The 17,731-nt window shown below is 38.1% G+C and overlaps 1 protein-coding gene and 3 non-coding genes across 4 annotated transcripts in view; all 4 read left to right on the top strand.

Annotated features, from left to right (window-relative positions):
- The first annotated feature begins 7,783 nt into the window (after positions 1-7,783).
- The window catches only part of mslnb (mesothelin b), a 93,515-nt gene continuing 83,567 nt past the window's right edge, over positions 7,784-17,731 (top strand). Inside the window, exons 1-2 of the mRNA XM_041784123.1 lie at positions 7,784-7,882; positions 17,521-17,542. The gene's annotated coding sequence lies outside the window, so the exon portion shown is untranslated. The remainder of the gene's footprint in view (positions 7,883-17,520; positions 17,543-17,731) is intronic.
- Positions 9,123-9,313, top strand: LOC121509173. Its single transcript, XR_005991850.1, has one exon. It is a non-coding gene; the product is annotated as a U2 spliceosomal RNA (small nuclear RNA).
- LOC121509181 lies at positions 10,540-10,703 on the top strand. Its single transcript, XR_005991858.1, has one exon. It is a non-coding gene; the product is annotated as a U1 spliceosomal RNA (small nuclear RNA).
- On the top strand, positions 12,475-12,638 carry LOC121509182. The gene has a single exon (XR_005991859.1). It is a non-coding gene; the product is annotated as a U1 spliceosomal RNA (small nuclear RNA).

The raw sequence follows: 17,731 nt of genomic DNA on the forward strand, positions 1-17,731 counted from the left end.
CTGAAAATAGCATTAAATGGCATAAAAGTAGCTGAAAATGGCATTCAATAGCTCAGAAAAGGATAAAAATAGCTGAAAGTAGCCCCCAAAAAAGCTGAAAATAGCCTAGAAATAGCTGAAAGTAGCCTTTAAATAGCTGAAAATAGCATTAAAAATAGCTGATTTTAGCCTAAAAGTAGCTGAAAATTGTATTAAATGGCTGAAAAAGCATAGAAATAACTGAAAATAGCATGAAAATGGCCACATTTCAAAAATTATAAAAGTTAGAAATGAGAAAAATGATAGCAATTGAATGACAAGAAACTTTTTAATTTTTTTCAAGTTTAAACGGTGTCGATACGACAAAGTATGAAGGAGGAGACAGCTGGCGCGGAGGAAGAATAATAAACAAAATGGCCGATGCGATTATCAACAGTGTGGTTAAGAAGCTTCAATTTAAATATGAGACATTGAAACTCAACCATTGAATTTATTAGAGGATGTAGATTTCTCTCTCTTTCTTCCCTTTCTTTCTCATACAAGCTCATGTTGTGGATTGTGTTATTATCACAAAAAAGTCAGCAGTTATTCACTATATGGACAAATACACATATCTGAAGAAATGGCCTTGATGTGTTAATAAAGTTACCTAGCACCTTTTATCTGTGCTGAAAGAAAAAGAATGTTTGAGAGGAATGGCTAAATGATGTCTTGATAAACAAACACTATATGGACAAAAGCATTTGGTCACACCTGCTAATTATTGAATTGAACTCAGCCATGAAGCAGAAGACCACATAAACTCACAAAGTGAAACAAACACCTGCTTAGGTGCGTTAAAGTCACAAACACTCAGCTGATTCCATAGCTGAAAAGTTCTAATCTTCACTGGCATTATTGTAAGAACAGAAACTGCAGCAGGGGCTTCATGAATGGGTTTTCATGGCCGAGCAGCTGCATGCAAGCCTCACATCACCAAGTCCAATGCCAAGCGTTGGATGGTGTGGTGAAAAGTGCATATACACTGGACTGTGGAGCAGTGGAAACCTGTTCTGTGGAGTGACAAATCATGCCTCTCTGTTTGGCAGACAGATGAGTGAGTCAGGTTTGGTGAATGCCTAGATAACATTACCTGTCTGACTGCATTGTGCCAACTGTGAAGTTTGGTGTCAGAGGGATAATGATATGGGGCTGTTTTTCAGTGTTTGGTCCAGGCCCCTTATCTCTAATGAAGGCCAATCTTAATGCTTCAGCATGCCAAAACATTTTGGACAGTGCTATGCTTCCAACTTTGTGACAACAGTTTGGTGGAAGGCCCTTTTCTATTCCAACATGACTATACCCCAGTGCACAAAGCAAGGACTATAAAGACATGGTTTGATGAGTTCAATGTGGAAGGACTTGACTGGCCCGCACAGAACCCTGACCCCTGACCTCAACCCTGTTGAGCACCTTTGGGATGAACTGGAATGGAGATTTCAAAATAGGCCTTCTTGTCCAGCTTAAGTGCCTGACCTCATGAATGCTCTACAGAATGCATGGGCACAAATTCCCGCAAAACACTCAAAAATCTTGTGGAAAGCCTTCCAAGAAGAGTGGAAGCTGTTGTAGCTGCAAAGGTGTGAGTGTGGGGGGGCAACCCCATATTAAAGTGCATATATTTGAATGAAATGCCATTACAATCACTGTTGGATATCATGCAGCTGAATACTTTTGTCCATATAATGTAGTTGAGATGTTGTGAATATATGTGGGAAGTGCTCATTCATTTTCAGGGAGAACTTATAGATGGAAATAAGCTTTGTGTGTGTTCGGACATGTGACGCTCTTTAACCAGCCTTATTGTACAAACATTTTCACTCCGCTTCAGCTTTTGAAAGTGTGAGTGAGTCACAAAGAATCTGAAGAGTTTGTCTTTCACCTGTCAGAGATACAAAGTGTATAGATGGCCAACAATCCTAAGCAAACACTTTGACAGTGTGCTCTAACACAAAGACACATGTTGCAAAATACAGCTCTGAGCCCAGAGAAACTAATGAGTATGCTTATATGTGACTGTATTCATTATTAGGCAGTCACAATGTGGTACCAAACTATTTTAATGATTAAAAACAGCTCTAAGACTAACCATTAAACTTATGTATTTAAAAAAATGTTGATTGTTATGGTGGGCTAATGAGTAGGTAGTTCCTCTGAGTAACAACCCCCCTGAGAATCATTAGCTGACTCTAATATGTTGCTAAGTTTTCAAGATCCTTGTTTTGACATGCAGTATGTTGCTGCAAATGTTGCTAAAAGTCCACTGTACTCTGTATGCCCCGTACCCAACAATATAGAACTGAAGTAAGTGACTCAAGAAGGCTTTAGTTTAGTACATTACAACTGCCTTTCACAGCATTAATGTTAAATCATTTTATCTTTTAAGCACAATGCTAGCTAGCTTGCTAGAGTTCATTATTTTGAGTAATGAACCACTTTAGCACATTAAAATTCAGCTGCGATAAACTGTTTATTACATGTTTTGGATTTAATTTGCATGATTAGAAATAAAAACATTAGTTGTGGATGCTGGCTGCTTCCTGAACATCCAACAACACAAAACTGGATAAAGTGAATAAAATTTGTCTTATGGAAAGAATCAACTTTTTAAAAATGATTTACGACTTTTTATGCCTCCTTTTATGGAGCTATTATTGTTGCAAAACCATTTGCTAATACGTACAAAAATCTGTAAACAAATCTGCAAATGTGTACACAAATCCACAAATGTGTTAAGATCTGTAAAAAGATCTGAAAATTTGTTAAAAGATCTACAAATGTGTGCACTAATCTGCACATGTGTAGACCAATTTGTAATTTAGACTTTGCTATTTTGGTTTAAAAAAAAAAAAACTCACTCTTGTGTGGGCAGCCTGGGTTCGAATCCAGCTTGAGGCTCTTTGCCGCATGTCTCTCTCCCACTCTTGACCCTGTTTCCGAGTTTATCCACGGTCCTCCTCTATCCAATAAAGGCCCAAAAACAAATCCTTTTTTTTTTAAAAATCACTCTTTTTGGAGAACTCATTATTTTCTCCACTTTTTCAATGAAAATATGAATAATAACACAACAATACGATAATCTTTCTCCTTTCATATTGACATTTCATAGAGTTTTGATTAGGTCAAACTGCTGCCTTCGGTGTGATGGCTATGCCATGAGGAAGCCAGTCTTGCCTGTGAGCCTGCGCTGAAGGCAACAAACCCAGTCCTTACGCTTACGATCTGAGTACACATTTGCAGATCGTGCATGGCAGAAGTGTTGCAAAAATCACATCCAGAATTAAAAACTGGTTTCTATATTTGCAAATCTTTACACACATTTACAGTTCTGTGCACACATCTTTGTACGTATTTGCAAATTATTTTGCAACAATAATAGCTCTATACTTCTGAGATAGTCAAAGCCAAAAGTGCTTAGAGGAGAAAATCAGAGCAGGCTGAGCCAAGGCTCAGAGCAGAATCCAGGCTGCCTGTTTGGAGGACTTAGCCTCTACACAGAGGTTTACCAGCATCCCAAGAGCCACTTCTTTTTTTTTTTTTTTTTTTTTTGGTTTAAGAACGATGGAGCAACACCTGCAGTCTAGTTCAGGCAGGTTTCACACCTGGCATGCATCACTATCCATCACCTGACTAACTTCCTCCCAATTTGACAATCTATTTTAGTAGCAAGATTAAGCTCTCACTCTGCTCTGGTTTTAGCATCTCTGACCTGCATCAGTCCTGCACTCTTGCTTTCAACCCCACCACCAGAGTAGAATCCATCTGTAGGCTCTGATGGGGGTCTGAGATGCTCCCTCATCACTCCTCTACTTCTGGATGTGAAATAAATCTGTGATGAGGTTGGAGCCTAGATGCCATAATGTTCTGCTGCTTTTCTGAGCAACTACAAATGTGAGTTGTCCAACTAAACTGTAACCATCGAGTCCCAGAGTGATTGGTCAAATAGTGTATATGAGACCACTATGGACGGATTCTGTGGCAGATAAAGAAACCTTTAATGCCGCCTTATTTAACCCTTAGGAGTCCATTGGCTATTTTACCATTTTGGTTAATTTTCTTTTGACAAAATAAACCACTCAGAAAATGTATACCATGCTCATGTTTGGTATAATCTTTTTCAGCACTACCTCAAGTTTATAAATGGAAACCATATTTTTTAAGTTTAATTTACTGTATCAGATATAAGGCCTCCAAAAAGCACAACAACCAAAAATTGTTTTTTCAAAACTGTTATTTAAAACAATATATTGTCATTTTTAAAAAGAAATTACGATATGCTGAAATTATGAAAAAATACCAGTGCAAGTCCGTGTACAGCATGGTCCACTGTTCCCTATGTGTAACATTATTATTTATATCACAATAAAATGATCATAATTCCTGTTTTACTTGTCCTATTGACATCAAACAAAGACTTAAAGAAAGCTTAAAGATCATGCTTTCCACACGACATGATCGCAAGGCTTTGTTTTCATGCTGTCATGTGACAAAAGTAGCGCATGATGAAATCACACTGGCATGATTGTGGACCCCTAAGGGCTATGATGACCTCATTGATTTATGTTCTTTCACATTCATAAATAAAAATTTGCAGAGAATGCTTGAGCTTTAAAAATAGGAGTATGTCTAGGCATCTACCCCATCTTAAAATCGACATAAAAAAATTTGTTCACATCATTGTGTTGTGAGCCAAATAAATAAGTGAATGTTTTTTTCCCTCCATAACTTGGATTTTGAGATGTTCTGCCTTTTTTAGGAAACATTTGAACAATTTTTTGAGCTTAGGCTAAGCACTCTACTGATAATTTGCGTAGATGTGAAGTGCAACCTTCCCCTCCAACTGTATAGAAAATATATACTAGAATATCAAGAACACATCAAGAATATCAAGAAACAAAACTAATGGAAAATTAGGTTCAGATAGATCTGGGCCACCAGTGCCAGTTATCCGGCCTGTGTGGACCATTGTCATAATTTGACCAAATCAAATTCATCACGACTGTGATCTGAAGTTACATCTGTTTTTTTCTGGATGAATTTAACCGTATGGATATCTACTCTCAGACAGGCTAATGTGCTTTGTTTTCTTTGTGTTGGTTGTTTCTCGTTGGTGTTGAGTTTCAGCATTCTTTCCATTGATGCATCTATTGTTTCATTATCTTTGCACTGCTATGCTAAAGGTCACTGTAAGCCACCGAGCATAAAACCTCTGTCAGCCACTCCCTGATACCGATCTGCCAACAGATCCAAAGACATAACTTTAATTTAAAATGTGTGCGACTTGGGGCGCAGATGGCGTAGCGACTAGGTTGGGCCCCATGTACAAGGGTGGCCCAGGCTCATGTCTGGTCTGCGGCTCCTGTCCCGCACGTCTCTCCCCACTCTCTCATTCCTGTTTTCTACTCTATCCACTCTCCTTCTCTCTGAATACAGGCATAAGGAGCCCAAAAATATGTCTTTAAAAAAGTGTGGAAACCAGCAATAAAAGCCAATAGTTAACATCAGCTTAACCCAAAAATACATTAAAACAAAAGATGTTTCTTGTGTGGAAAAATACAATTAAGAAGGTTGTGGTTTTAAAGGAGGACAAAAACATCATTCCTCTTTGTTAGTCATCACACATCATCAATCATCTGCTGCTGTACTCTCTGTTCTCATACCATGATGTTACCTAAAGCAAAACGCTTGTCATTGATGTCTTATTCTGACTGTGAATCTGCTTGTTGGCGTGTTTATGTGTGACCTGCTCTCTGTGATTTTCCCCCCAGTGACTCGCATCTCAAAGCCCACCTGTCTCATGAGACTCATCACGTCATGAGATCACGTTACCTATTCCTGCTAGTCTACCTCCTATGGAGCTGCTTTGGTAAGATCAGATTTTGTATCTTCTCTCTATTGTTATTGTGCAGAGATAAAGTCAAGGGACAAATCCGCCCTTACAAAACAATACTTGAAATTCAATATATATATCTAATTCTCATCAAGATTATCAACAAAGGAATGGTGCCAAGTAGATAAGAAGCCTTTAGCGGCGTATTTCTCTGTACTATAGAGCTCTTACATTGTCTTGAAGCCTAAAAAAAGATGACAAATTACTAAACTCTTGCACTGGCAGACTTGTTCCTTAACTACAATAGATGCAGTCTTCCAATTAAACCATCCCACACCTATAATTTGGAGGAAAGTGTCCCTATTAAAGCTCTACTTGCTCCTGCTTGAATAATTTGATAATTATTATCAAATTATAGTTTGAGTTCCAAAAACAGTAAAAATAAAGAGGACTTTTTGAAGGATAAAATATCCTTATAATTGCCCACTTTTGCATAAACATGTTGGCATAATACATTTAAAATCTATTTTTAATAAATCATTTGTTTGCATCTGTTTTTTTTTCAGTGGCCCTAATCGTCTTCCGTACATATGTAAAAATCCCTTGTACAATTTAATAAGAACTGGTCCCTTGTATCTGAATTCACTCTTCATGTTTTTATTTTGCATTCTTTAAACCTGAATCAGGAGTGTTGTGTTTGATCAACAATAAAGCAAAAATAAATGCACAGCTTACTGCCCAACACAACTTCAATGATAAGTGCTTAAAAAAACGGACTCACTTTAAACTTGAATGTTCAGTTGCACATCATTTTCTGATTGTTTTTTATTTATTTATTTATTTATTTATTTATTTTCAAGACAATACAGACAAAGACCAAGACATGTAACAGGACAGGACAGGATAGTAAACAAGCAGGCTAGCTTTGAGGTTTTTACAGATTTTAGGAGAGATGAAAAACAAAACAAAAATGGATGGACTGTGTATATGAGGATATGTGTGTGTGTGTGTGTGTGGGTGAGTGAGTGTGTACATGTGCATGCATGCAGATTTTCTTAGTGAGAAGGATATCAAATTTATTAGAGTGGTTATTGATGGTCAGGTAAGAGGATGAAGAAATAAACGGAGATTAGGAAAAGAGAAATTGCTGCTATGATGGCTTTCAAGCTAATGGAGATCCTTAGTCACCAGGTCAGGGTTAGCTGCACTCCTCCAGTGACATTTTCCAATTGTTAAATGGACATAAAGGGGTAAACATTGAATATTTACGTTTTGTCCACTTGCACCTCAAGTCTCTACTTTGCTTCTGATGAGTACTAAATTATTCGACTTAAATTTCTTAACAAAGATCAACTTCTAAACAACAAAATAAAACTCAGCATCTAACCAGAGGACGAAAAATCTTCAATATGCTGCATGAAATGCAAGCAACATTTACACAGCGTGCTTATTTAGCAGCAGAATAAAGCAGAATAAAAAGTTGTAAGTACTCCTGTTTGTAGCAACTTTCTATTTTCCTTTTTATCATCTAAACTTGCACATTGCACATGCTGGATAGTCCTGTTTACTCACTCTACTTTTTATGTTTCTTTCATTTTTTCAGAACCTTTAAACTTTTCTCTATTCTGGATAAAGGCCAAAAAAACATTTTAATGCAAATTCAGGAGGCAACTACTTGTAATCTTTTAGGAAAAATGTCACCTAACATTGTTGTTTTATCCTCTCAAACCAAGACTTCACAAATCTTTATTACCAAACGTATAACATGTTATATCTGCGTGCCTTGTTAAGGTCAGTAGCCTATCCCCTTCAACAACCTCATTTGATTGATGGGTGATATGAAAAAGTTTGGCCAATCGCAGACGTCATGTTCCATGGGGGGAGGGGTTACATTTTATAACCTTCGTGTCACCGTCACTCGGGCCCCGCAAAGGTGAGCGCAAGTCGGCGCCAGGTGAATTAATATATCCAAAACTGCATGATGCATTTTTTCAAGGATTTGCAACTGCTTTCGACAGCAAACAACAGAAAACAGTGAGTAAACATCATTTCATTCTTCAAACACGCTGCGTACAACAGAAAACACGGACTTAAAGGCTGCAGACATACGGCGCCTGTACTAATTAGCTAACAAGCTAGCTAACTAAAGAAATATGTAAATTCGATTTAGCAGGCTCGGTAGCCGTTCATTGGCTATCTGGCGACTTAGTTCCCCTTCTCCATAATCTTAAACACGGAACTGTATTCTTTGTAACCGAGGATAAAACTGCTTTAGAATAAATATTAAAGTCTGCAGGTGGCGACTCCGCTTCAGAGGCCTCACAACCACGGCCTTATGTGAGGCCTATGTCCAAGGGCAACCATGTTCGACCATTTCAAACAGTTAAGTATATCAGACTTTTAAACGTGTAACGTAGAAACAGACGCAGAAGATGCAAAGTGGCATTCAAATGCCGTTTATTTGTGAGAGTATATAGAGACCTATAGTCAGCATCTTTTCAGGCGCCACTTTGGATACCTTTCAATACATTTGAAATCTATATGAGCTTAGAAAACCTCAGAACCGCTCATTTCCTATCCAAAACTATTCGTTAATGCCCAACAGCGGCAAACCTCTGCAAGTAATTACAGTATTATAACTCATGAGATTATTTTTTTAGTTTAAATTAAAAAAAAGTAATTGATTAACAAAGTGCATTCTGACTACATGGTTTACCTTCAACTATTACTTTTGAATATGTACGCAAATAAGTCCCTTTTTGCCTGGCATGCCAGGCTGCACGACAAGTATGCAGACATCATATGCTGCAGCTGCAGTTCGCCATGTTTTCCACTAGAGGCTGTTGGAGGCTGAGACAGCTCTTCGTCATGAAGTTTCACCATTGAAAGACATTTTCTCCGCTCAATGAGAATGTAAAAGTGTGTGTAGTGGAAAGATTATTTTGGCTTTTGATATTTTTTTTCGCAAAACATTTCTTATGACTACTTCTCCAAGCTTTTCTGATCGAAAATGTTAAAACACTGACATTCTTAAATCTTATTGGCTGCTGATGCGTCACATGACCAGGAAGCGCCGTGTTACCGTAAACCCATCAACTAAAAAGCTGTCTAAACATCGCTTGTGAAAATGTTATCCCATTTCGCGCATCATATTTGTGCATAGGACTTTATTTTATTATCATTGGGTGATTTTTGCTGTTTGTAAATCTGACGTAACCGTCAGTGTGAAAGACAGTGGGGGGAATGTCGTCCTCTGCTCCGACAGAATTGTGTTATCGCTTCTCGGCCTTTTGGCTAAGATCAAGTGTAGTATCTGTTCTTATCAGTTTAATATCTGATACGTCCCCTACCCGGGGACCATATATTAAATTGATTTTTGGAATAGGGAGATGGAATAGGGGCTTGCTCCGTCCACTCCACGCATCGACCTGGTATTGCAGTACCTCCAGGAGCGGTGCACCCCCCTCTCCTTGTTTAATGTAATTCTTATTGAAGTCCAAAGGTACAGAGTTGTCGTACTAATGTTCACAGTGATGTTCTGTGAGTGTAGAAGATCAATGTCGAGTCTTGTTTTAGAAAAGTTCATGTTATTTATGTTATTCTCTTTTATGTCTTTAGCAAGTTTGTAGTGGAATATACCCTACATTCCTACATGAGGTTTTTCTATTATATACTCTTTTAACAGGGTTACTTTATTTTTTTCAACCGTGGAAATCTGGCTTCTCAATATTTACAAACTCATTTTATCTCATACAGAGAAATACTGAAAAATGTATTAGTTACACTTTTAATACTGCACTTTTGTCACAGCAATCTTGTTGTACAAAGTAAAACACACACATATCTATTATGTGTAAAAATACAAATACACATTAAAAAAATCCTCCATCCCTAACAATAATCCATGAACAAAGTCAGAACTGACGACCTGAGGACATTCAGGTAAAAGAAAACTAATGTATTTATACTGTATGTAAATAAGATGAAATTTTTTATTTCAACAGTAAGGGCCTTTATGTTATTTTCAGATACGATTTTTCTGATCCCTCGTTAAAAAGGCACACTTGAGCCTTGCACAGTGCACTCTGTTTTATTTGTATCAACTGCAAAAACGTGTAGAATTGTTTTGTATTGTGACATAAAAAAGCAGTGTGGATCTGTTACATAGCAGTATGTCAGCCCTGTTCTATGAAGTTGCCAGTGTAGTTTACACTTATGGCCAGCAGGTGGCAGTAGCTGGAATGTAAGATGCTCACTAGCAGGGAACAAAGAAACAGGAAGTGGCTGCAGTTTGAGAGGGAAAGAGGAGATCTGCTCGTTTTTTTACTCTTTTTATGTGGATTTCAAGGCTGATTTAAATGCTTTTGATGACAGTTTTATAAAGGCTTTGATTGTTAAGACTTACTGATCAGCTGTCAGTCTTTTGCTTTGCAGAATTACACAAAACTTGTGAGATTTAGGGAGCTTTTGACATGGTAATTCAGAGATGCATGATGGGAACTGTAGTACCTTTTTTTAGATGTCATAAGTTGTGTTTTTGTCTGTTTTGGTCCAGAATGGTTGCTTTTCTTTGATACGAGGGTGTATTTTTCATGAATACCTCCCTGATGTCAGTGTTTGCATATGTGAAGTCCTCTCAGTCTGATTGGTATCTGTGTGAATGAGGTTCCAGTGTGTGAGCTGAGCAAGTCATACTTACCTGGCAGGGGAGATACCATGATCAAGAAGGTGGTTCACCCAGGGCGAGGCTCAGCCATTGCACTCCGGTTGTGCTGACCCCTGCGAATTCCCCAAATGTGGGAATCTCGACTGCATAATTTCTGGTAGTGGGGGACTGCGTTCGCGCTCTCCCCTGATTTAAATGTTGAAAAACAAACACAAAACTACAAATTAAGCATTAATATTTTCATGGTTGAGCAGAAGGCTTCTGTCTTCTTGAAGTCTGTAAGATTCAGAAGTTACGTGAACCCTATCATCACCATATCTATTCTGCTGGCCTTAGAAATATTTTTATATTCATCAGGTTATTCTGGTTTGTCCATGTCCTCAAGTATTATATTCACAATTCCCACACATATGGGACATCGACCTGGTATTGCAGTACCTCCAGGAATGGGGCACCCCCCTCTACTTGCTGAATGTAATTTTTACAAAACTGAGTTTTACAACAGTGCTCACACAAACACTTTCCCACATGTGGAGGATGAATGTTGAGACTTTGTTTACGAAAGTCACTAAGATTCATGTTTTATGTTATTCTCTTTTATTTCTTTATCAAATCTGTGAAAAGTGAACCCTGTAGTGGTCATTTCCGTGTATGTCATGCAAAATATACTGGATTTCTACATTAGGTTTCCATTTTATACAGTATTTAAGCTGGTTTACTGTAATTTTTTCAACCGTGTAAATCTGACTTGTCAATATTTACAACTTCATTTATCTGATACAGTTAGATGCTGAAAGATTTATCAGTTAAACTTTTAATATGGCAGTTTTGTCACATTTTCATTGTTCAAAATGAAAGTACACATATCTGTTATGTGCACATACAAATACACAGTAAAAAAAAAAAAACCTCCATGCTTATCCATGAACAGAGTCAGATCTGACAACCTGAGGACATTCAGTATAAGAAAACTATCACCCAGCCCGACTTAAAAGTGCGTTTTAAGGACTGAAAACTGTTAACTTGTTCATCCTCAAACCTTTTATTGTGTTTGAAGGACTGAAAATGTAATAAGAAAAGAAATACTTAGCCTAAATAGATTAAAATGAAAAAACCAATCCTGTCTTTAACCCAATAATCCATACACATAGTCAGAACTGATGACCTGAGGATATTCAGAAAAAGCAGAACACATCAATCTGTACTGAGTATTTCTTTTCAAGAGTCAAACTAAGATTTATCTCCCCTCATTAGAGCTACAGACAGCACTCAATCATCCTACTGACACCGTGGTCTCTGTAGGATACTTAATACTAAGACAAAATGTTTCAAAACTGTTTTACATCACAGAGACAGTATGTTAACTGTGATCACCACCACTGCTTTCCAGGTGTTTAAATGGTTGAAAGATTTTGCCAGTTTCTTAAAGTAATAAAGCTTTATATCAGCCCTGTTTTATGAAGTTGCCAGTGTAGTTTACACTTATGGCCAGCAGGTGGCAGTAGCTGGAATGTAAGATGCTCACTAGCAGGGAACAAAGAAACAGGAAGTGGCTGCAGTTTGAGAGGGAAAGAGGAGATCTGATCGTTTTTTTATTCTTTTTATGTGGATTTTAAGGCTGATTAAAATGCTTTTGATGACAGTTTTATAACGAGTTTGATTGTTAAGACTTACTGATCAGCTGTCAGTCTTTTGCTTTGCAGAATTACACAAAACTTGTGAGATTTAGGGAGCTTTTGACATGGTAATTCAGAGATGCATGATGGGAACTGTAGTACCTTTTTTTAGATGTCATAAGTTGTATTTTTGTCTGTTTTGGTCCAGAATGGTTGCTTTTCTTTGATACGAGGGTGTATTTTTCATGAATACCTCCCTGATGTCAGTGTTTGCATATGTGAAGTCCTCTCAGTCTGATTGGTATCTGTGTGAATGAGGTTCCAGTGTGTGAGCTGAGCAAGTCATACTTACCTGGCAGGGGAGATACCATGATCAAGAAGGTGGTTCACCCAGGGCGAGGCTCAGCCATTGCACTCCGGTTGTGCTGACCCCTGCGAATTCCCCAAATGTGGGAATCTCGACTGCATAATTTCTGGTAGTGGGGGACTGCGTTCGCGCTCTCCCCTGATTTGAATGTTGAAAAATAAAACTGAACTGACATACTAAGTTCTGGTACTGTTATTGGTGAGCAGTTGAGGCTAAAAAGTTAAATTGATGTTAATTGTCAGCATATTTATTTATCTGGCCTTTGATATATTCATATATTCATCAGGTTATTTTGGTTTGTCCATGTTCTCAGTTGTTTACAAATCCCACACAATCTCAGTCTCAAATGTGTTTATTTGTAGGTATTTAATTCTCATTACTGCATGATAAATCTTTCTCTACAAGGACAGTACTGCTCATTTGCATTTTTTTTAAATCATCATCAAATGCTTCTTTTAGCTATATGAAGGTGATTCATCACTACATCGCTCTTTTAATCACCATTGTTGGGTGGCAGCTAAATTTCGCATAAACCAAAAAAAGGCTTTGCTAGCTGACCCCTGTAATAACCAAGATATGTGCTGAGAATAGTTAATTTTCAATGAACACATTTAAAATGGATGTAAACATTTCCAAAATTCACAGCATAATTTTATGTAAGAAAATTATACACAGCATTCCACATTATTATGCAAATTGGATTTTAGTGTTGTAAATATTCAATTGTTTGTTTTTCAGTTAAACTCATGGATGGTATTGTCTCTCAGGGCTCTGTGGATCACTGAAATCAATCTCAGACACCTGTGATAATTAGTTTGCCAGGTGAGCCCAATTAAAGGTAAACTACTGAAGAAGGACGTTCCACATTATTAAGCAGGACACAGGTTTCAGCAATATGGGAAAGAAAAAGGATCTCTGCTGAAAAGTGTCAAATAGTACAGTGCCTTGGACAAGGTATGAAAACATTAGATATTTCAGGAAAACTTAGGCGTGATCATCGTACTGTGAAGACATTTGTGGCCGATTCAGAGCACAGACGGTTTGTGCAGATAAAGGCATAATGAGGAAGGTTTCTGACAGAAAAATACATCAGATTAAGAGAGCAGATGCTAAAATGCCATTAAAAAGCAGCAAACAGGTGTTTGAAGCTGCTGGTACCTCTGGAGTCCCACGAACCACAAGGTGTAGGATCCTCCAGAGGCTCGCAGTCGTGTGTAAACCTACTGTTCAGCCCCCCCAACCAGTGCTCACAAGCAGAAACGGTTGCAGTGGGCCCAGAAATACATGAAGACTCATTGTCAAACAGTCTTGTTTACTAAGGAGTGCCGTACAACCCTGGGTGGTCCAGATGAATGGAGTGGATGGATGGACCGAGCTACCTGTTTGAGGGCGCATCTAGAGCTGATGGCGCAGTGTTTTGAGCCCTCCTCGATCTCTCTACACTTTCTGGTTTTAATGATTTTACCTCCGTTATTCACGACACACTTGTCCCCACACACCTGTGAGGGACCGTGCTTATAGATAGATAGATAGATATATTAACACACAGATTTATTGAATTTAATGTCATTTGAATGAACAATTAACTGATCAGGGAACTAAAAGAAAATATTAGAATTACTTGAACTTTTTAAAAACTAAAATTTTTGAAACTAAATTATTTAACCTTTTCTGTAATCAATAAAAAGAAAACACAAGAACTAATTAACTAATTTCAAATAATAACAACAAACAATGATTGATAATGAACCTCCTACCCCCTTTTACTCCCTATGCACTCCCCCCCCCCTCATCTGGGCCCGCTGGGACTGTTGCCTGCATTACTGTGTCTCCGTCAATTTTTACATCTAAGAAAAATGGTAGGGCAACCATTTTTTTGAACACATCTTCCCAAATTGCTTTTTGGATTGTCAGCATGTCGCCATTTTCCGTGAGCAGGGACAAGTGACCTGGCTTGCCCTCCTCCACAGCACCCAGGACACTCAGTCTTTTTTCTGTCAGATTTTCCTGAAATGAGGAAAAATGTGAATTTAATAATTACTATATTAAAAGCATACTGCTACACCATTGAAAACCATGATTGTTCAGAACCCCCCTCTGATTGCTGTCTGTCTGTCTATATTCAATTTTCCAAATAATTTCTTCTTTTTTTCACATTTTTCAAAAAGTTAGCTTCTGCATTCTTCTGCTGTGATGTTATTTTCAGCTATTTAAATGCTATTTATTAGCAATTTTTTCCATTACTGTCAGCTATTTTTATGCTTATCCAGCTACTGTTGTGATATTTAGAAATAGGTGAGAAGAACAGGAGGGAGCTGGTACAGACATGAACCCACTGTGGCTGATTCTGACCGGTTTCCCACCGGTTTGAAAGTTTCCAGCGTTGTATACGGGGGATTTTCCTGCATTACAAGTGTCAGACTTGTCGTGAGAATTTAATAAATGGTGCACAATTGCTACAATCTCGTGCCAAAATTCAGCGCTCGTGTCACTATTGCAGACGTAAAACATGCGGGACATCGTTTCATACACAGCTTTAGAGGATAAATCAGTTGCTTTGGAGAAGTCTCTCTCATGATACTGAGTCAAAGCATACCCTCACACACGTGACCACAGCTCTGACACAGAGAGGAGGGTGCGGGGCTCTCAGCTCAGTGAGCAGTTTGCTCAGCTCTGCTCATGTAGTCAGAGGGAATGAGCAGAAAACCAGGACTTAGAGATTAAATACATTAATTTAAACAGGATAAATAACTTTGGGCTATTTAGTTTGTTTAATGAAAGGACCATGGAAAACCTGCTCTATAGGAAAGTTATCCATAAATGGCTTCTGTTGTGATCTGGCGCAATATAGAAAAAAACAATTAAATAAAATGGACTCAACATTCAAGGGGGGTGGGGGGTGCTGTTGGCAGGGGGCCCTCCCAATAGTATGGTAGGGGAAACACTGTCTAGAATTTATTTGTATATCAGAGGGGGAAAAGCTCAAACTTTTGTTATTAGTAGGTGCAGATAAAGGTGTATTTCTGGATCTGCACCTGGTCCTTCCTGATCTCGCCTGTCAGAGTGAGAAGCTGTACACATATTGGACTTTAGTATGCACAAAAATCTCAATATTGTTCTTGTGTCATAAATATTTAAGTCATACACTGAATGCTGACATCACTGTAACAGACTAATGGACAGCTGGAGCAGAGGCAGGGAAAAAACATTTCTCCTTTGCCTCCCGGTGGGGTGAAAATTTATCATGGAGGGGTTATCAGTAGCAGAGGGGAAATCCTCCCAGCAAATCAGACCCCACAAAGTGCTTTTACATCAGCGTGGCGGGGTTGGAAGCAGGGCTGGCCTGCTTCAGCCCTACTCATGAACAGGCCATTTCAGCGTGGATAGGCACGGCCAAACTGTTGATGAAAATGCAAATGAGCACAGCCTGGTTTGGCTCGGCACAGCCAAAAGCCATAGTGGAAAAGCCCAACATGTCCCAACAAGGCTGTGACATCAGCAAGGAGGAGGCGGAGTCAGGTTTTGGGCCTGAATCATGGGGAGAGAGCTGGTCGACCCCTTAAGGGTCCCTGAATTTGTGAAAATGACCTACAGCATACAGAGTTTCTGACTAACTACTTCCTCCCATGGTAGAAAAAGAAGAACCATGCCTTCCAAAGCAAAATTATCTTCATGCGTGACAATGCATCATCTCATGCTGCAAAGAATCCCTCTGTGTCATTGGCTGCTATGGGCATAAAAGGAGAGAAACTCATGGTGTGGCCCCCATCCTCCCCTGACCTCAACCCTATTGAGAACCTTTGGAGCATCCTCAAGCTAAAGGTCTATGAGGGTGGGAGGCAGTTCACATCAAAACTGCAGCTCTGGGAGGATATTCTGACATCTCAGAAAGAAATTCAAGCAGAAGCTCTCGAAAAACTCATAAGTTCAATGGATGTAAGAATTGTGAAGGTGATATCAAAGGAAGGGGTCCTGTGTCAACATGTAACTTGGCCTGTTAAAATGTTTTTGATTGAAATAGCTTTTGATTTCAGTAAATATGACCTCCTAATGCTGCAAATTCAACAAATTACCATTTTCAGTTCTTTACAACCTGTAAAATGTTTTGAAACTATGTTGTGCATAATAATTTGGAACACAGCATTTTGAGTTTTTTTTTATTTTTGAAAAATAAAAAAGTTATCATTGGGAGGTTTGCTCAATAAAATCTGAATTATGCTCTAACAGTTGATGACTTGAAAATTATATTGACTGTCATTTGCATTGACTATTTAGGAAAACCAGAGAAAAATATCATTTGCGTAATAATTTGGATCGCGGTGTATACTTCAAAAAATATTTTTTAGAATTTATAGCCTTTGAAAATGACACTTCAATTCCCTTTTCACATGCATCTGCCTGCAACGTCAAGAAACAAAAACAGCTGTTTTGAGATTTGCTGAACTGATGTGTAGGAAACATCATCAGACAACTGTTGGCAGTGATGTTCTAAAAAGATGTCTTTGCATTGCAAATCTTTGGTCTGAATTGGGCTTTAGATGCAGGATAGTAATAGGTAGTGTCTATGGAAAGGAGCCCGAACAAAAGGCTTATTCTGAGGTAATTTAAAGAAAACAATTTCATACATTCAGGTCAGTAAACAATAATTTGAACGTACTTCTAAGAGTTGTTTTCCATTTTTACCAAGTTTGAGCTGCCAAATTTTACTTAATATTACCGATTAACCTTTATAGCAGTAATAGGTTGTCATGTGCCCTAAACATTACAAAATAATAAAGATGTGGAATAAAAACGCATGAAGGGTAAAATAGTAAAGGGCTAAATTATCTCTCATTCTGGAAAATATTTAAAGAATAGATATTCGTTGGAAAGATGCAGTTTTATCACAAACAGCCATCGAGTGGCTTGATGTAAAGTCACTTTACTGTGACTTTCAGGATACAAATGTCCAACTCTGTCCAGATTTAGTTTGATATTCTGTTGTCAGCTTGAACAATTTTTCTTCTTTTTTCTTTTTTTACAGCAGAAACATCACTTGCAAAAAGGTAAGATCAAGAAGTTTTAATAATCTAGTTGAAAAGCTCTTGTTGTTTTCCATTATTGATGACTTCTACATGTTCTTATTCTAATGTACTAATCAGTTACTTTGATTATCTACATGAAAAATATGAATCTTAAAAATCCCCTTAAGATTTCTGTGGATATTTTAGCCAAAAATGCTGCCAGAGAGAAAA

Source organism: Cheilinus undulatus, linkage group 4, assembly GCF_018320785.1.
Source record: "Cheilinus undulatus linkage group 4, ASM1832078v1, whole genome shotgun sequence".
Classification (NCBI taxonomy): domain Eukaryota; kingdom Metazoa; phylum Chordata; class Actinopteri; order Labriformes; family Labridae; genus Cheilinus; species Cheilinus undulatus.